General features: G+C 33.7%; 1 protein-coding gene across 1 annotated transcript in view; it reads right to left on the minus strand.

Annotated features, from left to right (window-relative positions):
- LOC140434503 (very long chain fatty acid elongase AAEL008004-like) overlaps window positions 1–7883 on the minus strand; it is a 187071-nt gene extending 179188 nt beyond the window's left edge. Inside the window, exon 1 of the mRNA XM_072522815.1 lies at window positions 7526–7883. The gene's annotated coding sequence lies outside the window, so the exon portion shown is untranslated. The remainder of the gene's footprint in view (window positions 1–7525) is intronic.
- Between the last annotated feature and the right edge of the window lie 15222 nt (window positions 7884–23105).

Here is a 23105-nt window from a genome sequence, read left to right on the forward strand (position 1 = left end):
GATCTGAGATCTATATATGCCAAACATGAATATTTCTTTTTGATTTCACTTTACCAGAATTTAACGCTGTATTTAAATGGTACTTTCTCTCCTTCCATACAAATAATAATCAATTCTGAGATTACCCGATGAGTCATAAATAACATAAAATGATTGTACTGTTATGTAAAACAATAAATATTTACCAGTTCCAATAAAAGGTTTTAATCATCATTTGTGATAAAGAAACAAGCTCAGGTATTATCAGTTTTGATAGCGAGACTTTTGATTACTATGTAATATAATTTTATCTGCGATAAAATAGTAGGTTAGATAATGGCATTTAGCAATATTTTGGGTATAATAGCTATAGATTTTTAGACATAAAAAATAAGTAACATTAAAACTACGTTTTAAAATTATAAAAATATAAATATAAAATATATGTTAAGTAAATATAAAAATATGTTTTATGATTTTTTTTTTAATTTTGTATTTTATTAAATTTTTATTTTATTATTATTTTATAAAGATTATCTTTAGTTTGTATTTTGTTTTAGACGCATTTATAAATTTTTAAATTTTTGGGGGGTTTTATTTGTTTTATAGGGATTGTAGTTGGCGGTCACAAGCTCGAATAAAAGAGTATGGTTTTAGAAGCAGGCTATCTCTATAATATACGTAAAAATTTGCTAAAAATCTTAAACATTCCCTTGGTTGAAAGAGAAGATCTAATCCTAAACGACAAAAGCAGACAACGCAATGGTTAGTGAATATGGGAACATGAATATTCAGGGAGTTAACACAAAATCAACATTATTGTATCGGAAATAGAAAAACTTAAAATGAATGTGGTGACCTTTACTGAAACCGAGAAAGAAAAGCAGTTGTTCTTAACAAAGTGGTAAACACTCCAAAATGAGGAGTGTCCATTTTAATAAAATCAATACTATATAAAATACAAACGACGATGCGATCCATGAAAATATGCAACATTGAATATCATACTCCATCAGTACCTATAATATCAGGTTAATACCAATATACGGGGTGATAGAATAGTGTGAGGAAGCTCAGTAAATGAGTAGTAGTAAAAGATACAAAAAAAAAGTTACCAAAAACTGTAGATAGCTTTTAACTCCATATTTTAAAATTAGTTACAATCTTACAGGGTGTTTCATAACGACATGTCAGATCAAAGTTATATATTTTTTTAAAGGAACATCTTGTAATTTGGGACTGTTCAAGTATTACGTAAGCATCATAGGGTGCGGAGGGGTCTTAGCTATGCGTATTTTTGTTGACATGGGGGGTCTAGATGGTGATAACTTCAGCAGTAGTTATTTACTTTTTTACACATATTCCTATCCACGCAATACATTTATATTTGAATTAGACAAATATATATTTGATCGTGGCGTTACAATTAAGGAACATTTAGAAGGATCCAGTTTAGAGTTTTCAGGAAATTTGTTAGCTGACGTTTGTAGTTCAATCGAAATTGAAGATCTTTCTAATTTCCAGACATTAAATAGTATTCAGAATTTGTACGTAAAATCCAATACTTGCTTCAAATTGTCAAATGTAGAAACATAATGATGTCCAAGAAGTGGCTTATTTAAACTACTGGACAACAGGTTTCTTCCACCACCAGTGCAAGTAAAACAAACAGTTGATGAGTTGGTTTTGGATGATGGAGGACAATTTCTCAATATTCCAGTCAATTTAGTACTGCTCTTGAATGCTTGGCTCAAAGATTTTCTGCAAATACCCTACGATTATTTCCGTCCGACGGTAAAATTGAAACTATTAAGTCGAACGTGCAAAACGGTCTTTATCATGATTCGGTCATGTCAATAAATCGACACATAGAGAAGATCCATAAAAAAGTTAAGATGCATACTGAGTAACAAGTTAGGCTTATAAGAGTCGCTGCTCGTCATGCTAATGAACTAATGGGCATTACTCAAAATTTTGAGCGCCACGATGTTATATGGTCGATGAGAACGACGTTCGTAGACATTCTAAAATCGGATGAAAGTGAGCAGACACAACAGTGAGCAGCAAACATCTAATATCATCGAAAACTTAAAATCATGAATTCGGGTGTCATGGACTGACGACTGTTAATTGGTATTAATATGTATATCAAAAATTTAAAAGAAGTTTGTTTTGTTTGTAATATTACTTAAGATTATAAATATTTGTACCTTACTCTGTGTTGAATGCCGTGTCAATAAAGTTTGGTTAATTGAATATTATGTTCGTTAAAGTCTTTTATCATAGATCTATTTTCTTATTTCTAGAATTATAACTGCTGCTCATGAATTAATAAAGAAACAGAATACATTAAAAAAATACATATACCCATGTTTTCGTAACATGAGAGGGGGGAGGCTAAGAGCTTTGCTTACTTTTACTGCCAAGGGGATGGGAGGGGGGCAAATAATTGTAATAAATCTCAACGGCTTCTTTATTCTAAATTAGAAATCTGCTCTTCTTCCCCATCACAACAATATATAGTTGTAGCCTGTTATATTGGGTATTTAAAAAGTTATAACCACTATTACACAAAAATCGTATCAAGTTAAACGCCCTGTATATCATAGTAGCAATCATAGTTTTTTAATAATAATAAAAATGATTAATTTCCATAACACTCATAAATCGAATACAGAGTAAGTCAAAACGCATGTAGATTATTTTTTTGACAATTTTGAATGTATTACCCCGTATATCACTATGGAAAACTACTATGTATTACCATATTAAGTAGGTATTCAAACTTATTAACTATTAACAAATTTTGAGTTGGTCGTGAATGATTGACAGTTTTCTATCATTGTTTATTAATTCGGTATGGTGATACAACTTAAATTAGCAACCATTATTGTTTATTAATTCATTAATTAATTCACCCTAAATTAGCAATAATGAATTTACTACTAATGAAATGGTAGATATGATCTAGTTATTGGGGACTGCAATAAAAATGCATTAATATGAGCTAGAATTTATCAAGATAAAGAACGGTTTCCTGATAGAGGGCAACCTAGAAAAGATACCGTCGAAAAATTGAAAGATCGGTTTAACCGCAGTGGTTCAATGGCATGAAAAACATGAACAAAGAAAAACTAGTCTGACAGAGGAAAACAAAATGAGTGTGTTGGTAACAGTTACCGAAAACTAACACACAAGTGTAGGAGTATATCCAAAGAAAAATATATTCAAATGCACCAAGAATTAAATAACGATGATTTTTAGAAATGAATATTTTTTTTTATTGTATAATGCTTTTGGCATAGCCAATTAATTAATCTAACTTTCACTACTATTCTGCACATTAACGAATTAGTACGTGGTGAACATAATGATCATTTTGGTGAAAGATTGTTCGTAAGGGATGGACCAGCAAACTGGCCGTCCAGGTTACCAGATTTTAATAGACTCCATTAATCCATTACCTCAAAGAATTGAATCCATTTTAATAAAATGGATTCAATTCTTTGAGGTAATGTTAAGAATGAAGTTAAGGATGATAAAGATATACGTCCTTCGGAGAAAAGTTCATTAGTTCTATTTAAACAAGGAGTTTCATATAAGAGATAATAATTTTCTTCACTTTGGCCGAGATAAATTATGGAAATTACTTCGAAAAAGAATTCGGTTTTTGCTATGTAGAAAAAAATGTTTTGAATGAAAAATGTAGCTGAGTTAATTTTAAAGAAACATGATTATTAACACTTTTTGTATAGAATGAACCGTCTTCTCAGAAACAACGCTTGAAGTGGCCGTCGATGAAGACGTTCGCTTCAAGTGTTGTTTCTAAGAGAACGGTTCATTCTAGACAAAAAGTTTTTACCCCCCTCGCAGAGGGGAAACCCAGTGGTAAAAGTGGTAAACTTTTTTGCATCTTTTTTCGGGTCCCAAAATTAATATTCTTGACAAAATTCAGCTTGTTCGTATAATTTTTAGAGGTTTAGTGGTATATTCGTCCCTGACGACTGGAGTATAAGGATATTCTGCTGGTTTAACTGCTCCTACATAAAAGGGTCGACGATAAATAATCACGCACATTGGTAGCAAATATGGTTTTGTGGAGAATGGTTTATTTGAGTTCGTTTCAAAATCCATTAAAGATTACTACGAAGAAATGATTCGATGTTTTTGAGGATTTCTTTTCTCAGGTATTGGAGTTTCTACCAAATAATGCTGTCGTTGTTTTTTCTATAACAATCCAGCTGTCACTTAAAATTAGTAAAGAAGTTACCGACGGTCTCATAGAAAAAAGTAGATATAATTGACTGGTCCCAACGCAAAACAATACCATATGATCAGACTACGCTTAAAACGGAATTATTAGGAATAGCATGCCAACATAAATCGTACTATAAAAATTTCATTGACGAAATGGCAAAAACAAAAGGAATACTTAACGGTATTACGCCTGCCACCTAATCATTGTCATCTAAATCCAATAGAGTTAACGGGGGCTCAAGTAAAAGGTGAAGTAGCCAGACAAAATACAACTCTTAAATTGAAGCATGTCAAACAACTTTTGTCAAACAAAATTCCATAAAAAACGTAACAAAAGTTAACTGGATCAATGCTGTAAAAAGGAAGAAAGATTGTGGATTGTTGATAATAACATTGAAGAACACTGTCAATCTATAATCGTTTCAATCGGTCTGGATAACGAATCTGGCCCAGTAAAAGAGGAAGAGATGGAAATCCATAATTCATAAGTAGGTAAATCAGTCTGACCCTTTTTGAGTCTCTAACACTGACCCATGATCTCCCCAGTTTGACCACTCTACCTACAGATTGCAGATTAGTGAAGATTTGCATTTTTGTAATAAGTTGTCAGTTACAAACAGAACAGTATAGTAAATATTCACACTTTCTTGCATAATATTGATTCCGCACGATTTTACGTTGAGTCCTTTGATAATTGTTTTCAGTCACTCTACTTAACATTCTACTTAAGCATTTAACATAATCAAGCGCTTCAACAAAAAACAAATGGCAAAGGAACTTAAATGAATGATTCATTGCATATCGATGAGCATTTGGGATGATAGAAAAGTAAAATTTAAAAAGACTATAACAAAGATGGTAAAAGGAAATATGACAAAAAATTCACAAGAAATGTGTCCGGAAAGTATGGAATAAACTTAATTTATTGGTTTATTTATTAATTCATTACAGTTTAATAGACTATGTTACCAATTTGTGGGTCTTACCTTGTCTGCTTAAACATTTTATTCATTTATAAAACCACAGACATGTAATATTGGCATAATTGCTGTAATTTATATAATTTATATCACCTACCTATGTTTTTATCTTTGTTTTTATCTTTATTAGACAACACCCTAATATGGGATTATTATTTTCAGCATTTTAACTTTGTATCGTGACCTGAAGATGCTTTGCATATTATAGAAAGCGAAACCGGTCGTCCGATTAGTTAAATTAAATTGATTGTGAGTAAGTCTAACTTATTATTTCTTTTACCTTTTCAAGAAAAATTTATTTTCTAAGCACATATCTTTCAAATTATATCCGTTGGCCCCAGTATTATACTTTTTTGGAATCAGCTCATTTTTATCGATCTAAAAATGTCCTAAAATACAGGGTGTTACATTTAAAAAAGAGCCTATGACGTCATCACTGTAATGTGTAACACCTTGTATAATGAAATTTTATTGTAAAATGTATTGCAAAATAAAAAAAAATTTTTAAAAGGCTTTTCATTTAGGAAATATCGAATTTATTCCATACTTTACGGACACACTGTATGTTACGGAAATGTATACAAATTTGGGTTAATAGAAGACGTTAAAAGAGATAAAATCTGTAAAAGAATTACGCAGAGAAATAAATCTTGCAGGAAATAATTTTATAGCAGCACCCAAAACATGAATCTTTCACCTATAAAATACATATTTATGTCTGTAGTTCATTTATTATGTTTTTTTTTGTATACCCAGATAGGTTGGTACAGAAAACATTGAATTCCGTATTTTTAAAGTTCTTAGAATCCCAGAGATTCCATTCAGTCTTCGAATTTTTCAAGTATATTCAATGAACTAACTTATTGTTTCTAGAGCTTGACCACGTGAGTAAAGACAATTTATATAAATGTATTGTGCATGTTATCAAAGAAGTGAAAAATTGCCAATGTACCGATTTTTGAACACGTTATTGTTAACCCAAACAGAGATTGTTCTCCTATACTTTGTTTCACAAAAATGGAAATTTTAATACATTTGTTAGGAGATATAATTATGTCTATTAAAGAAACTGAACAAATGTAATGTATATGGAAGCTTTATTTTAAATTTCGTGATCCACCCTCCTTATTATAACGTAATTTTTCTACAAACTTTGGAACAAAAAAAAAATCTTTAACACAAAAACACTAAGTATAGAAAAACATATGAGGGGATGTTAACATAATGAAAATTTGATGAAAACAACTTTGACTTTTAAAAAAACAAGGAAAAAACGCCTAAAAGATCCGATAAAAGAAAAGAATTTTCTATTTTCATTTATGGTTCACAAGTCACTTGCACATGTAAATATCAACACGTTGCACATAAAACTTACGAGATCTATCGGTAAAGAGTAAAGAAGTAAGAATTGAGAAGATATTTTTCAGGGCAAGTGGTAAAACCTCACTGAAAACTTGTAAACCACAGGTAAATACTATCGGAAAACATGTTCCAGAATAAAAAAAGTAAAACAAAATATAAACAATAAGGTATACAAAAAACACGAACGCCGTTTTAGTAAACAAGGAAAAGTACACGCCTTTCAAACATTCATAATATTTTCTATTATGAATGTCCACAAAAACTTTTAAGGTACTTAAAGTTTTTGTGAATTGGCCTGATAAGGCAGCACTTAAATGTGATTTAATCAAAATACTTTCTTACACTTGGCCCGTCTTTAACAAAATTATACTACAATACATAATATTACTGTACCGTTACAAAAATTTTGAGATGATCATGACCTATCTCAACAATCTGTTTACTATTACTCATTCTCTATAATGAAGATCGATATTATATTGTTTAACAAAACGTGGTTTAAATACTTATGAATTAAAAAAATACACCAGTGATTATTTTAGCCTCTATCACTCTCAAACAAAACAATAGAAAGCTGTCTTTGAAGCTTCTTACATCGATTAAGGAGTAAAAGTTAGGTTAGGTAATATCTTTTTTGCAGTCAATACCAAACACTAGTTGAAATGTGAAATACATACTGTATTCCTTTATATTTGGACGAAAGTCTGCTAGTTAGCTACTAAAAACAATTTAAATCATATTAAAAACTGAATGTTATAAACGATAACAAGTGTATACATTACATATAGATAACATTGTACTTTTTTCCGGGAATTAACCAAATAAATTGTTGGAATGTATGTAATACATAGTTCAGGAATGATTCACTAAAAATAAATAGAAGCAGAAATAATAGTTGTTTTTTGCAACGAAATATTAATTAAATAACAAATGGATAAATAACTCACCTATTTTTGAATGTTTATACCTAAAAGTCAACGAAAAATACACAAAATTGTCCAAATCACAGGCTTCAGTTCACATATAAAATATAATCACTGCTTTTATAAATGCACCCGGCAATTGCAAAATGTGATAACTGAAAAAGTTTTTAAAACGAAGAGGTAAGTACGTTCACTCAAAATTAACCATAAAATAAAGTAGTCCTTGCTATAAATTGATGTTTTATATCACTGTCTTGAACACATTGTTTTAATTTTAAATTAAGATAGGCGTGCCTCAGTTTACGTACAAAATCGGTCAAAACGTCTATGAATATGACAGCTCACTCGATTCAATATCTAGGGTTTCGTTCTTTTGGACGAATCGGGAGAAGCAGTTATATATACACAGTCGTGTTTTGACGGAGAAAGCCGAACGTCAATGACTGAACTACAGCCTCATGTCTGAATGAGACATTGCGGCCTGCGGCTGAAATTCTGTACATGGTTGCCGATTTGTTCCGAGGAATTTTTGAAACGACGTTGGATTTAATTGTTTTTTTATGGAAGTTTTACAAAAATTTTCCATTTTACGTTATTTACATAGTTAAAATTTATGAAGTAAACCAGGTAATTAAATATTCTTTTGTTTTGGAAAATCTGTCTTTTTTTTCATTCCTAGTGAGCTGGCTTTACATCAACAGTTTTAATCTATAACCAAAAATATTACTTGTCGGTACTTATTTAAAAAAATATAGTATATTTTACAATATTTATGGAATGATCCTAATTTCCCACGAATATGAAAAGTTTATGCAACACTTTTTTATTATACGACTTACACTTGGTTTTTATTTTACAATGCGATTCTTCCAGTTATCTTCTTGTAGACCTTTATTTTCCATTGCACCGTTTCTACGATCTTTCTGGTCTACTCATTTTCCTGCTGTTTGTTGGTGGGAATCCACGGTAACATTCGCTTTGGTCATCGTTGATCAATCATCCTTTTGACATGACCAGGATGTTAATGTCTATGCCCATATGCTGTCAGATTTCAATATTCATTATTCTATCTATTCTACAAAGTTTGCAACATCTACGCAAACTCATTTTCATTGCTCGTAAATTTGGATCCTTTTTTATTTATATTCCAAAGTTCTAAACCATATGTATGGTATGGTTATAGTAATACTTATATGATACTTTTGTATATCCTAATTTTTGTGTAACGAGTGATGTGGTTATTTTAGAGTCCCTATACTATTCAATTGACGTATTGCTGAATTTAGATGCTATTTTTTTTTATAATCCGACCGTTTGTAATGCTATATCGAGATATTTATGGGTATCAGTATTTTCGATTTGTGTTCCTCTTATAGGGAACACGAGGGAATACTTATAACGGAGAACAATTGAACAACATAAGATACGCTGATGATACTGTCATTTTTGCAGACAGTCTTGAAGGTCTTCAGGGTGGCAGAAGTAAGTAGCAGGTTTGGGCTTGATTTTATCATCGAAAAAACCAAATACATGGTTATAAGCAAAAATAGGATACCACCTGGTCAATTACTAGTTAACCAACAACCTATAACACAAATCACCAACTTTTGTTATCTGAGTGCAAACTTAAATGAACAGTGGGACTAATCGACGGAAATTAAGATAAGGATCGAGAAGGCAAGATCAGCTTTCGTCAAAATGAAAAAAATCTTTAACAGCCACGATATAAAATTGGAAATAAAAGTTCGTTTACTAAAATGCTACGTATTCTCCGTTCTTTTATATGGCGTGGAGTCATGGACCTTAACTGAAGCATCAGTGAAGAGACTCGAAACATTTGAGATGTGGTGCTATAGACGCATGTTGAGGATTTCCTGGATAGACAGAGTTAAAAACGAAGAAGTACTACATAGAATGGGTAAAGAGCGCGAACTAGTCGTAACCATAAAATGTCGCAAACTAGGATACTTTTCAGGGCAGCAGTCAACAAAGTCAGAATATCCATGTTAGTGTCTAACATCCGTAACGGATAGGCACCATAAGAAAAAGAAGAAGTTCCTCTTAGTTCTAAGTATCTTTCTTCACCTTCTACCATTACATACTCTGTTTTTGAAGGATTAATTGTTAAACACCACTTGGTATATCATTATCATCATTCTATCTTTAAAACCCTGCGTGGGACCTAGCCTCCTCAAGAATTTCTCTCCAGTCGTCCCTATCTATCGCCTTTCTTCACCAAGCACGTATTCCCATATTCCTCGTGTCTTCATCGATGTTATCAAGGAACCTTGTTCTAGGTCTTCCTCTTCTTTCCTGACCAATTGGTCTATCAAGGAGCGTTTTTCTAGCTGGGTCATTCTGTTTCATCCTCATTACATGCCCTATCCATCTCAGACGTCCTATCTTAATATGTTTTACATCAGGTTCCTGGTATTTTCTATAAAGTTCGAAGTTGTATCGTCTTCTCCACACTCAATTCTCGTTCACTGCTCCATAGATTCGCCTTACTATTGTTCTTTCGAATCATCCCAACATGTTTTCATTATTTTTTGTTAGAGTCCAGGTCTCTGAACCATATGTTAGGACTGGGCGTATTATTGTTTTGTAGAGTTTTATTTTTGTATTTCTCGGTATAATTTTGGATTTAAGGAGGAGATCGAGCCCAAAATAGTATCTGTCGGCTATGCAAATTCTGCGGTTTATCTTCCCAGTGTTAAGGAGCACTCCCAGGTATACACATTCGTTCTCTGCTTCAATGACGTCGTTTTCTATAACGAGTGGTCGCAGGATTTGTGGCTGCGTGCTTATTTTCATATACTTCGTTTTGTTGGTGTTTATTATTAAACCCATTTCTGTAGTTGATTCTTTTAATGCTACATACGCTCTCGTACAGCGTTTTCCGTTCTCCCAACAATATTGATATCATCAGCATAGGCCAGGATTTGCACAGATTTATTATATATTGAACCAGTAATTGTAATTTGTGATATACATATTACTTTTTTCAGAGCCATTATTTGTTTTAAAAGGTTCAGGTAGTTCCCTCTGAAGTCAACTTTTTCAAGAGTTAGTTTTGTTAAATTTACCAACTGATTTGGTATTCCTAGAGCTCTTTCATTGCTTTGAACATTTCTCTTCTATTCACAGAGTCGTAGGCTGCTTTGTAGTCTATAAATATGTGATGAGTATCAATGCCATATTCCAGTGTTTTTTCCAAAATTTGTTTCAGGGTTGCAATCTGATGAATTGTAGATTTACCACCTCTGAAACCAGCGTGGTATTTTCCTACTATCCGTTCTGCATATGGTGCATTAAGTGACATAGTACTGTGGAAAATATTTTATACGCTGCCTTCAGAAGCGTAATTCCTCTGTGGTTAGAGCAAGTTACTGTAATGCCATAATGATATCATGACCACCTTCTTTATATAGTTCAGCTGGGAGACTATCTATTCCAGGCGATTTGTTTCTGGCTAGTTTTTTAAATGCATTTTTAACTTTAAGAATCGTTGGTGATTCCTCTTCCCTCTCGTCTGGTTCCCTTACCTCATCTCTTTCGTCTTCCAGGTTTTCTTCTTCTTCCTCCATATTAAGTGCCTGATCAAAGTATTCCACCCATCTACTCAATACATCTTTCCTTTCCTGAATTCTTTCTCTCTATTGAGGTTTTCTATATATTTTAAGTTCCTTATGTAAGTGGTTTCGTTTTTTTCTTTTAGGTATCCTCTTTTCTTTTCTTCTCTTTGTCTGGTAATTCTCTACAGTTGTTCTAGTTGTCGGGTAAGCATCTTTCTGTAGGCTTCATTTTTTCCTTTTGTTGCATTCTTGCATTCATCGTTAAACCAATGATTTTTACGGGCACAAATTTCTGTTCCTATTTCATCTTTCGCTGCTGCTTTAATGTCTTCCGTTCAGTAGGTGTCTATATCTGTCTGGCCTTCTTCATTTACATTTTGATTCCTTAACCTTTTGGTGATGTTTTCCGAGAACCGTTCTGCAATTGTCGCATCTCTCAGCTTTTGCACATTTCATTTTTTTATATCCATTTTATTTTCTGTACTTGTGTTTGAAATTCTAGCCCTCAATGTTGAGATCACTAGGCAATGATCTGAGTCTATGTTTGCGCCTCTATAACTTCTGCAGTTTATTACGTCTGTTCCATGCCTTGAATCTATTAAGATGTGATCAATCTGACTCGTTGTTCTTCCATCAGGAGAGGTCATCGCATTATTTCAACTTATTCTTCTTCTTATTGCGCCGTCTCCTTTCGAAGGTTGGCGATCCAAATGACAATTGTAGTTTTGGAAACTGCTGCGCAAAAAATCTCTGTGGATGAGCGGTCGTACCATCTCCTCAGGTCTTTCAGCCACGAGTACTGGCGTCTGGCGTCTTCCTACTGATCTTTTGCCCTGTACTTTTCCTTCCAGTATAACTTGAAGTAATTCGTATCTTTCGCCTCTCAACACATGACCCAGGTTTTCCGAGAACCGTTCTGCAATTGTCGCATCTCTCAGCTTTTGCACATTTCATTTTTTTATATCCATTTTATTTTCTGTACTTTTGTTTGAAATTCTAGCCCTCAATGTTGAGATCACTAGGCAATGATCTGAGTCTATGTTTGCGCCTCTATAACTTCTGCAGTTTATTACGTCTGTTCCATGCCTTGAATCTATTAAGATGTGATCAATCTGACTCGTTGTTCTTCCATCAGGAGAGGTCTGAGAGGACTGTCATTTTGAGTGCTGCTGCTAAGTTTATCAGTCGTAATCCATTATCGCTACTGATGTGTAGGATATGCTTTCCTATCGTGGGCATGAAAAGTCCCTCTCGTCCTATTCTTGCATTCATGTCACCTAATACAATCTTAATGTCATTTCTAAGACATCTCCTGTAGGCTTGCTCTAGGTCCTCGAAGAACTGTTCTTTTATTTCCTCTGGTTTATTATCTGTTGGGTATATGCCTCATCTATTTTTCGAAGCATGCAGTGAATATTATCGTCATTTTGATTTTGTCTATACAAGAACAACCAATATGAAAGCCACTTTTATGTTCAACGCATTTTCAACAATTTTTAATTTGGCTTTTATGCTTTTATGCTTTTATGCTCAACTGACTATTGAAGATACTGCAATTGAGAGTGTTAATAACTATAAATACTTAGAAACATGGATAACATCACATGTAGACCAAACCAAAGAAATTAGGACACGCATTGAAATAGCACGTACATCATTCATTAAACTTAAAAAGTTTCTTTGTTGTTGGGATATAAGGTTAGAACTACGCCTGAGAATGCTTCGATGTTACGTGTTCTCTACTCTTCTTTATGACTTGGAAGCGTGGACACTAAAACAAGTCCATCTGAATAAGTTGGCTGCCTTTGAATTTTGGTGTTACAGAAGAATCCCACGAATATAATGGATTCAAAGAATGTCAAACGTGGAAGTAACTTGAAGGATAGGAAATGAGACGGAAATAATATTAACTATCAAAAGACGAAAGCTTAAGTACTAAGGACATGTGATGGAAGGGCAAAAATACGCATTATTACAACTTATTCTTCTTCTTATTGCGCCGTCTCCTTTCGAAGGTTGGCGATCCAAATGACAATTGTAGTTTTGGAAACTGCTGCGCAAAAAATCTCTGTGGATGAGCGGTCGTACCATCTCCTCAGGTCTTTTAGCCACGAGTTCTGGCGTCTGGCGTCTTCCTACTGATCTTTTGCCCTGTACTTTTCCTTCCAGTATAACTTGAAGTAATTCATATCTTTCGCCTCTCAACACATGACCCAAGTATTGCATTTTCCTCTCTTCGATTATCCTTAGTAATTCTTTTTGTTTACACATGCGACGAAGTACCTCAACATTGAGGTACTTCGTCGCATGGTACCCATGAAATCTACTCTTTGTACCCATGGAATCCTCAACATTCGTCTGTATATATATATATATATATATATATATATATAGATATCTCAAAGGCATCTATTCTTTTTTCTATTTCAGAGTCCATTGTCCAACTTTCACAGCCATACAGTAAGACAGAAAAAACGTAACATCTGATCATTCGGATTCTTGATAGGATTTGTTCGATTCTTGATAGGATTTCTTTTTTTGGATTACACTGACTATTGATATTTGTTCCCAAATATTTTATGGAATTTACCTGTTCTATTATTTGACCCTTGGCATACACCTGTACGTTTATTGGTGTCTTTGAAAATACTAAAGTTTTAGTTTTGGAAACGTTTAGATGTAAACCGAACATTTCGCTGAACTCGGTGAACTACCGCATTTATTATATTTTGTAGTTCTTGTGCGTTGCTTGCTTTAAGACGGTATCATCAGCATATCTGATGTTGTCTATGCTGATTCCGTTAATCTTAATTCCGCCTTGGACCTCGTCTAATACTTCTCTGAATATAGACTCCGAATACAAATTAAAGAGTAGCGGTGATAAGACGCAACCCTGTCTCACTCCTCGTCGGATTTGTATGTCTTCGGATGTTGTGTGCTTTATTTCAATTGTTGCCGTTTGGTGCCAGTATAGTTCTGAGATAATTCGCAAGTCTTGTTCGTCAATTCCAATTGTTCTCAGAATTTCGATCATCTTTTGATGGTTAACAATGGTTACAACTTATTATGCAAGGCAAAATCCGAGTAAAGCGAAATGTGGAAAGACGAAGAATATCCTGGCTTAAGATCTTAAGGGAATGGTTTAAATGCAGTAGTGCAGAACTTTTTAGAGCGACAATCAACAGAGTCCGCATAGCCATGATGATTTCCAACCTTCGATAGAAGATGGAACTTAATGAAGAAGAACTCGCCATTTAGGATCAGGTTCTTATAATTAATAATTACCTGAAATCCATCGTCAAAGAACATCAGGTCCATAATGACAAATGCCGATATGGATGTCCAGCCCAAGAAACCATTCAACATCTTATTGGGAGCAGCCAGGCGTTTGTAGGAACTGATTATAAAGAACAGCATGACTCAGTAGCAAAAATTTTTCATCAAGGAGTACCCAACAGGCTGAGACTTTTTCTATCCAACCATCTTCCTTATTGTCAATATGAATAGTATGCTTGAAAATGGCAACTACAAGCTATACTGGCAAAGGTACTTAGAGATGAACCACTGGCATATAATAGACTTAATCTCATACTAGTTAATAACGTAACTAGAAAAACAGCAATAATTGATGTGGCGATACCCAATAATGTCAAGGGATCAGGGGATCTTGAGCTAAAATAGGACGACAGTAGACAGTGAAAGATACCTAAAACCCAAACGATACCTATAATAATTCTCTCTACTACTGGAAACATTTAGAAGAAATATACCGTATACATACTATATACATATCATATAATAATTACCGTGTATACTCTTTAACTTAAAAAAAATATAAACGACTTTTTAGTACAAAATATCATGGAGAATAATGTAGTTAGGTTAGGTTAGGTTAGGACTTTACTCTCTGTATTTTTTAAGCAATTAAAACTGAAATATGCTTTATCAGAAGTTTAGGTTCTCATTTGCAATAGACAAAGACTTTGTTACATCTACGTAACTTGAAAATATGTACTAGTAAAGTATAACTGCATGCATAGTTGTCGCTAGATGGCGCATGACTTACCGGACTTAAGTTGTCTCGATGACAGTTTAAAGGAGAGTGTTATAGTAAGAGCATTAATTTGTTTGTTGCCAAGCATCAATCACGTATTGTTCTTAAATATATTTGAATACCGCTGCCATCTAAATTTATTTGGTTTATTTCATCTACCCTTATCTTTTTCCATTAATACCATAATAATTAATTTTCCATTAATAAGAATTTTATCATTCACCAAACTTTCCGAAGATATCTTACCAAGTAAAAAAGCAAAAATAAAAACTTTATTATAGAATACTAATTACTCCAGCAGAAATATAGCATCAATTTCAAGTTTCAAGGCAACTGCGGACCGCATAAATAAAAAACTTAATGAAAATTTGAATTTGACCTTACGGCGCAAAAACAAGTAAAAAATTCGCGATATTGTTTGGCAAACAGAAAATGATCTCGCAGAATTTTAACAAAAATGATGCAGGAGGTTAGCGTCAACATTTCACCAATAACAGTAAAGGATCTGAAATTTTTAACCTGTCATCCTGCAAAGAGTAGTTGTTCACACCAGCCCTGAACAAAAAAGAGTTCAATGGGTCAAACATCACAAAGATTGGACCATTGATGATTTGAAGCAGCTAAAAAACATTACTTAACATTATATGTCATTGTACTTATATGTAGTTTAAAACTGATCAATTTGTCCAGGAATCTAAAATAATTATACCAGGTTTGTTTTTCGGGCGAATTTACCGTACAGATTCTCATATATAGAGCCGATTTGTGAGGAGAAGGCCTGGGAAAAAATACAAAGAGGATTGTATTTTAAGAACGGTAAAACAGCCCACTCTCATTGTGTGGTCTATCATAAATGAATTGGTAGACTTTATATTGTGGAAGGAACAATGCGACAGGCGGCAGGACCAATAATTGAAAGTACTGCAAACAAAAATGCTTCGCTAGATCTAGGAGTGGTTCCCGAAAGAGAGTTTCATGTTTATGCATGACTCGGCGACTTGTCACAATGCAAAAACTGTTACATAATTCCTCGCTGACAACCAGATAAAGGTGCTTGCCTAGCCTGGCAATTCGCCAGACTTGAATCCAATAGAAAATCTGTGGAAGCTAATGAAGAATGAAATATCTAATAAAATTATAATTATTAATCGTCGGCTAATCGAGCGCTTAATAGAAGTATGATACAGAAGTGAAACAATTCAACAAAACTGCCAGAAATGCATAGAAAGTATGCTAAGAAGGTGCCAGGCAGTCATTGCGACAAAGGGCGACACTCCTAAGTATTATATATTAGGTTTAAGGTATAATTTTAAGGGTTCTCATGTAATTACTATTTTTTTTAATATTCCTAAACTTTATAAGCTGCTAAATCACAGTAGAAATAAACACAAACATATGTTTTATAGCTCAAGTACATAGGTAGGTACAACGAAGTAGAGCTGGTTGAAAAATACATATACCTTGGACACGAAATAAAGATCACAAGAGACAACCAAACATGCGAACTACGAAGAAGAATAAACCTAGCATGGGCAGCCTATGGAAAACTCAAAGACATCTTTAAAAGCGATATACCAATTTATTTAAAACGTAAAACATTTGACCAATGTGTATTGCCGGTGGTGACCTATGGTGCCGAAACTTTGACATTGACAGCTCTTCTTCTTTTGGTGCCTATTCTCTGTGGATGTTGGCAATCACGTTGGTCCATAAAATTTTGTTGACAGCTGCTCTAAATAGATGTATGGTAGTCATTCCTGCCCACTGTCTGACGTTCTTCAACCACGATGTCCTTCTGCGCCCTTGAGATATTTTGCCTTCTATCTTGCCTTGTAAAATTAGTTGAATTAGTTGATACTTCTCATTGCGCATAACATGCCCTAAGTATGTCATCTTTCTGATTTTCACGATAGGCATAATTTCCAGATCTTTATTCATACGTTGGATCACGGTATTGTTTCTAACATGATGGATATAGGAAATTCTGAGCATGCGGCGGTAGCACCACATTTCGAAGGCTTCTAATCGTTTGGATGTTGCCTCCGTCAAGGTCCAGGCTTCGACTCCATATAAAAGGGAAAATACATAGCATCTCAAGACTCGTGATCTTATATCAATGTTCAGGTGCATATTACATAAAATCTTCTTAAGGCGATTGAAGATAGCTCTCGTCTTTTCTATACGACGTCTTATTTCCTGGGAGTGGTCCCATTTCTTATTTAGGCTGCATCCAAGGTATGTAATTTTGTCGATTATTTTCAAGAGTTCATTATTAGCTGCGAATTGGTGCTGTATTACATCGTTTTTACTTACTACAAGAATTTTGGTCTTCTTACAGTTTAATTTCATGCCGTATCTGTCACAGGCTTCCACTACACGCTCTATTAATGTTTGCATATTCTCCGCATTATCAGCAAACAAAACCGTATCGTCCGCATATCTTAAATTGTTTATGATTTCACCATTAATTTTTATACCTTCTCCTAAACCATCAATAGCTTCCCTGAACAGCATTTCCGAGTAAGTATGGAACAACGTCGGTGATATTCTTGTGAGGTTTCGTTGTCTACTCGTACAGTTGCCCTTTGCTGTAAGTATAAATTTTTAATTAGGCGTAAATCTTTGTCATCAATACTAGATTCTTTCAGTATCTGAAATAATTTTTGATGTTGCATCTTGTCAAATGCTTTTTCAAAGTCTATAAAGCATGCTTAGACTTCGCAATTTATGTCTCGAGCTCTTTGTATCAATAATTGTATGAAAAATAGGGCCTCTCGCGTTCCCAGTCCGCTTCTAAACCCAAACTGAACACTGCTAATGTTTTCTTCAAGTTTTCTATATATGCGAGAGTTAATAACAGAAAGAAGGATTTTGAGTGCATGGCTCATTAAGCTTATAATTCTGTAATCAGAGCATCTGTTGGCATTTGCCTTTTTGGGGAAAGGGATGAAGGTGGAAACTAGCTAATCTGTAGGACATTCTGCAGTTTCATAGATTTTGTTCAATAGACTCGTTAGGAGTTTAAGTTGGTTGTTTTCAAATAGTTTTAATATTTTAGCTTGTATGTTATCAGGTTCAGGTGCTTTGTTGGCTTTTAGTCTTTTTATTGCATATGTTCCTTCACTGAACGTTATTTCTGGTCCTGAACATCCAGAAACACTGACTTCTGTCTCTTGCTCTTCCTTGAATAATTCTTCCATGTATTGTCTCCATCTCTCGAGTATTCTCTCATTTTCGTAGGGCAGATTGACAGCTACAACTTCTAAAGCGCTGCAAATAGCTCAGAGGAAAATGGAAAAGTCAATGCTGAGTATATCGCTTCGTGACCGAGTTAGAAATGAAGACTTAAGACGAAGAATAGGAGTTACCGATGTAATTTCCGAATAGCTACACTGAAATGGAACTAGATCGGACACGTCGCCCGAATCAATGATAAAAGGTGGACGGAGAGATTGCTTGAGTGGAGGCCGAGGTTAGACAAAGAAGTAGAGGAAGACTTCCTACTCGTTGGACTGATGATCTCAAGAAAATGTAAAGAAATTGGATGAAAAGTGCTTAAGATAGAACACAATGGACAAAACAAGGGAGGTCTATGTCCAGCAGTGGACGCAAAGGGCTGAGTGATGATGACATAAATTTTCTTTATGGGTGTCTTTAATAACTTTATCACGCACTGTATATTGGCTTCCTATAGTAGTTCTTAATAAATGTGAATAAAGTATGCTTTTTTGCTGTCCTCTTCTCATTTATTCATCAGTAGATTTTCTAGATGTTTGTACCCGTGTTCTTCTATTGATTCTGATTTTTCGTCATCTAACAGCTGTATTAATGCCTTCCATTTTTTATAATTTCATTTATTAATAAGCGAAAAATTTCATTTAAATAATCAAAGCAAGTTATTCATTACTAAATTAATATTTCCCATATGCATATTTATTAAATCTTAAAATAAGTTTTTGTATAAAAGTTTTACTGCTTAACGTTTATATAAAAGGACTTAATTGCTTATTAAATTTAAAATTAATTGCTACATTGAATTTTAATATTAAGTTTAAAAAATATGAAACAATTAAAAATATGAAAACATTGAAAGTTTACCTAAATACTTTTTTTGCGTTTTTACATTGAAAAACAAAATTTTGCATAATTTATGTAATAAATTTGACTCCTACTATATGACATAATATTCTTTGTAAAAGTGAATCTCGGTCGTTGAGAATGCCTAGATAAAACTGGTTTTTTACGTCTACCTATTTTTATAGATCACATTTATATTTTGTGCATTTCCATTTCAGTTTTACTTTTACTTAATTTTAATATTACAGTTATTAGAGTTATAACTTGTTTACCAAATAAACGTTGACATAGTGTCTAGCGAAGATTTACTGTAAACGATGATCTAGTAGGCGTAAAAATATACAAATAAACAAAACTCCAGAGTCTTCTTTTTCTATCATCATATTTTAGTAATGGCCTTCTGCGCCATGGGCCCTGATTCTATTTCATTTTGATGTCGAAATTTAAAAGCGACTACGCCATGACAGTCGCAATTGCTAGCGATTCTCATTCAGTTCGATTGTAGTTAAAACTGGGGATATTTACTTTATCATTTTGACACTGCTGAAAATTTGGGTTGGCCCTCTTGTTTATTGGCTGCACGCTGCACAACGCTTGTTGAATGTTTGTTTTGTTTACGTTACGTGAACGTCTTTTTTTTCTTGTTTGAGTTGTTAAATCATATAGTGGCCATTCTTAATTATATTTTGAATTGAAAGAAAATGGATGGAGAGGCTGTCTGTGATCGTAGCACTAAATTGTCTGTGGAGCAAAAGGAAATTATGGTGGCTTTTTTGTAGGACCATGCTGATTTTGCTAAGGGCAAACTCCTTGGCCATGATGACAAATAAGAAAAAAGGCGATGCGGGAGATCCTTAAATTATAACCACTAAGGTTAATATGTATAACCACTAAGATTTGACTTAGTGGTTATATTCTAATATATTTTTAAATTTACTGCAGCTTAGTAATACTTACCCTAAACATTTTGGGTATCCTAGAGCCATAAACACCCTCCTCCAAATATGGTTCTAATACCCTTATCAAATAATTTGCAGCTTGTTTATTAAGCCGGAATTGCTGCCTAAATTGAGCATCACTTAGCGAAAAAGGATTTTGAGTATCACGTAACATTCTTCTTATCCTCCGTTGTGAGCGTCGGATATCTATCCTCTCTAATTCCTCCATAACCAGCAAATGTCCGTAAAACGCAGCCATATTAATACTTTTTGCCACAGTTTTCCTTGCAAGAATCAAAACAGAAAACACAACACCGCCTAAACTGAACCTAAGTTCACTTCTCCCAATCCAGCCAGTCATGTCAGATTAATTTCGACTCGAAATGAAACCACTTTCTTGAAGTTGAAATTATTTTCGATAAATCGAATATTATTGACGGCGTTTGGTTAGTTCAGCTGAAATCCACAAGGCTCGCAAAGTCGTATTTCGACGTCGCCATATTAATTTCGACATGTTTTCGGTCGAAATCTCAATTAGAATTAGGGGCATAGACACATTCATTTGAATCGTCTCTATGTCGTCGAAATCTTGTCATTCAAGCTGCATTTTCAGCTTTGAAACATAAAAAAGCGAGGGTATTATTTAACTGGTACGAAAACAGTCGGAGTTATATAACTTTGTGTGCTGACGCATTATTGATAGAGAAACCAGTCTCCGCTCGTCCAAAAATGTCTTCTAGTTATGTCCCGCTATACTCTTACAGTTACAAAGTAAATTTTTTTGTTCATTGTTTGCCCTTTTAAAGTGTATTCCTGTGAATCTTCTGCATAGCTTTTTTGCATAATGTTGAATATGGATAGGGTCTCGTCAGAAAGATTTTGCCTTTTTTAATTTCCACTTTCGATTTCATGACATGCGACCTGTTGACATGTGACGAGGTTCAAACTCAAATATGCGTAATCGATTAATGAGATTACGGAGATAAGTCCTGTAACGTAAACCGCCGCAACTAATAAATTGTATTGGGAATCATCCAATCAAAAATTATTGTGAGTCACAGTACATTCCATCGCTCACGTTTACGCCCGGTCAAATTCACATCCGAGAAGGTTACACACGCTGGTGAATTCTGTTATTAGAGGAGGAAGACATGAGCATCATCGGCTGAGCAACTGAGCAACTGAGCTCAGTTGCTTTAATAAAGTCCTCGTAGACATAAAGTCTCAGGACTTGCAACTTAATGTAGAGTCATATGTCGCCATGTTACCAATCCAACGGTAACTTTACCATCCAATTTGTAAACACGACATAATGTAAACTAAACTTCACATATTAATTTTTAAAGGGTTTTTACCCTCATATTTAGTGGCTACATTCATGTAATATATTGACACTGATGATGGAATACTTATTCCGAAAACGTTTTGTCTTTTTAACATAGCCCGACGGGGTTTTTTATATACCTTTTTATAAAGGATTCTATTGGAAAATTTTTTATTAAATGGTATACAGCCAACTACAGGAACTTAGTTTCCTTGTGGATTCTAATTGAGTTATAGTTTTCTGGACAAAACTATAATTTGATTTTATGAATGACAGTTGCTGTTGGAGGATGATATTTTGGAAGGCTTGCTTAGTTTCCAATAAAGATTGGCAACTATCATCGGTTAAAAGGTTAATTATTTTTTAAATCAACAAAATGATCAGCATAGAAATTAGCTGCTTCCATCCATGTTCCCCAACGTGTTAAAATGGGTTGTGGTGGCAGTGGAACAGCAGGAAGCATATCTCTGTAACATTGCATTCTTACAGGTGATTTCAGGAATACCTTTTTGACGCTTGCTATTAAACTGTTAACTAGTGGAAATTTTTTTCTTACTTCCTCCGCAACTCTGTTTATTCCATGCGCTAAACAAGTGACATGTTTTAAGTTTGGATAAAATATTTTTAAATTTTGTCCTGCTTTCACCATATATGGTGCGACATCAGATAAAATAAGCAATAATTTATCATGAGGCACAGCAGCAGGAAGAGCAGAAAAGTTTGCTAATGCTTCTTGTAGAAACCGTGATATTGTTAAAGGGTTGGTTTTTTCCACTTAATTACAGGAAAGTAAATACGATTTTGGAAAGGTTTCATCGCTAAGTACACCAATCAATAAGTGCACAATGTATCTTCCTGACGAGTCAGTGGTCTTGTCCACACATATGTAAAAATAATTATTACCTATTTTATATTGTGGATAACTGAGGAGTATAACAAATTGACATTATTTATCTTTACAGTTCGTTCACTGGGAATGTTTTGTTTGCAATATTTTTTTAAAAAGAACTAAAGTGTTCATTAGATAATTTTGAAAGCGGTATATTAGAAGATACTAATGCACGACACAAGTCTTCGTTAAAAGTTTCTTATTCGGTTTATTTTTTGGAACTTGACTGAAAGTACTTGCACACTGAAAGGTTGATATTTTTCACTGGATGTGGTTTTTACTTTTTTAGCTAAATGTTTCGCGGTTCTGACATGCTGATCTATTTGAAGTTTTTTTTCAGATGAAATCTAAAAAAGAATATAAATATTCTATAGTTGTACCCATTTTTAAAATCTAAGATTGTAGAAATAAGCTAAAATGAACCGTTTTTGCATAACAATTAAAATAATTAAATTAAATCAAATAAAAATCGGTGTAGTGATCTTGAAAATGCCAAGAAATTACTGTGCAAGAAGGAAGAACCCACAAATATTTACAAGAGGCTCTTGGTCTTTTCTGTTTACATTTAAAGACAAAATACTGTGAGCATAAATTAAAAGCACTTAATTAATTAAGTCCAATATACGATATGTTTTTTTTTAGCAAAATTAAAGCAGACTATACTATTGTTAGAAAAAAAATGTTAGTGACCATTCAGTAGACTATTGAATGATTTGAATTTTAAATAGGTATCCTATTTTTTATCGC

The sequence above is a fragment of the Diabrotica undecimpunctata genome, chromosome 2 (genome assembly GCF_040954645.1).
Source record: "Diabrotica undecimpunctata isolate CICGRU chromosome 2, icDiaUnde3, whole genome shotgun sequence".
NCBI classification, from domain to species: Eukaryota; Metazoa; Arthropoda; class Insecta; order Coleoptera; family Chrysomelidae; genus Diabrotica; species Diabrotica undecimpunctata.